The 1,748-nt window shown below is 32.3% G+C and overlaps 1 protein-coding gene across 4 annotated transcripts in view; it reads left to right on the top strand.

Annotated features, from left to right (window-relative positions):
- Positions 1–1,748, top strand: part of ZBTB5 (zinc finger and BTB domain containing 5) — a 22,813-nt gene that overhangs the window by 6,488 nt on the left and 14,577 nt on the right. The gene's annotated exons all lie outside the window — the stretch shown is intronic.

Raw genomic sequence — 1,748 nt, forward strand, 5'->3', positions numbered from 1 at the left:
TATGCTACATCTCCTTGAAGGTAGAGTAGCTATATAAATTCTGCACAGATTTGTCTCAGATCTCCCATTTATTTACCCAACTTTTTTTCCTTTTGGGTCCTATGTCCCTTTCACATACTCCCACTATAATGTTTGTTTGTTTGTTTGTTTATTTGAAGCACTTTTTTTACTTTCTGGCACTATGAGATTCTTGTATATTTCCTACCTCAGCCGTAGAAGCAGCCATTTCTCCAAGGAACCTTGGTTCCTTTTATTAAATAAATGATATTTGAAACCAAAATCTGGGTACCGGAAATGCTGAGAGTGGCATTGTTTTACATTTTTTGCAAATCTCTTTAATGTCTAGCTTAATAAAAAACAAGTGGTTTCTTACACCTTTTCCATATTCAATTTATTGTGATTTACTTTTGGTTAAAGTATACCAGGAAAGTCTAGCATCATACAAATATGTAGTTGGAAAAGGGATAAGTATTTTAGTAGCTTTTTCAGATAATTTTGGATATTCTGTTCTGATACTATAACAAAACTCAGCAAATGGTATTTTATTTCTTATTTTTTATATTAGTTTCAGGTACAGTGTTTAGACATTTACATAATTTATGAAGTGATCCCCCGATTAGTCTAGTACCCACCTGGCACAATATGTAGTTATTACAGTATTTTTGACTATATTCCCTATACCATACTCTACATCCCCGAGACTGTTATTTAACTACTGATTTGTACTTTATTCCTTTACTTTTTCACCCAGCCCCCCAGCAAATGGTATTTTCTTATGTAGTTAGTTGCAAAGTAGAATCTGAAAGTATATCAATGAACTTTTCTTATTGTTACATTAAAATGCATTAGTTTTTATCTTGCACTTTGAATGAATTTTTTACCCATAACTTATTTTGTAACATCATGGTTATAACATTAATCATTTGGAAAATATTGATTCACTGAGTTATGCAGATCTTCCAGTTGTTGACACATTTACTATACAATATTTTTAAAAATCACATTTCATTAATATCACTAATGATCTCATCAGAAGGGTTTGAGCATTGGGAAGCTGTCAAGCTCACCGTGACAGATACAGATATTCTAGAGTTCTAATTTTCACCTGAAAGCTCAGATTTTTATCACAGGCAAGAAATACTGTAAGTTGTTTTCCTTGAAATGACAAACTCATTTTATTTATTTCCAAGAAAATGTCTGGCAAATACTCAAGTCTGAATAACCATAGTTTGTCATTCATTCTTGCAATGAGTACGGCTTGTGACTCAAAAATTGCACAAATATTTTTCCTTGAGGCAACATCGTATTTCAGTATGCAACACAATTACTTCAAGTGTATTTTTTATTTCATCTCATGTAATATTAAAAAAGACATGTATTCAAGATTTGAGACTAAATAACAATAATGAAAGGAAGGGGAGATTAGGACCCCTGTAGAGTCAGTATTCTTGTAATAGTAGCTGTGTCTGGCACAAACAGAGACAGCATTCTAGCCAGGTTTTTCCTGCTGCCCAGTCCAAGCTCAGGTGTCCAGCCTTCCCATCAATTCTATGAATAAACTAATAACATTTAAGCAACCTAGTTTTTGGTTAAGTTAGCTAGAATCGATTTCTGTTGTTGTAACTAAGAACCCTGATTGATACTGTACTTAAAAGTTTTTTTTTTTTATAAGTTATCTGAAAAGTGATGATAGTCTTTAGTTCTAAATTATATTTCTCATGGCTAACTTTTCTGATGACTTGCAGTAA

Source organism: Pteropus alecto, unplaced genomic scaffold (assembly GCF_000325575.1).
Source record: "Pteropus alecto unplaced genomic scaffold, ASM32557v1 scaffold114, whole genome shotgun sequence".
Taxonomy (NCBI): domain Eukaryota; kingdom Metazoa; phylum Chordata; class Mammalia; order Chiroptera; family Pteropodidae; genus Pteropus; species Pteropus alecto.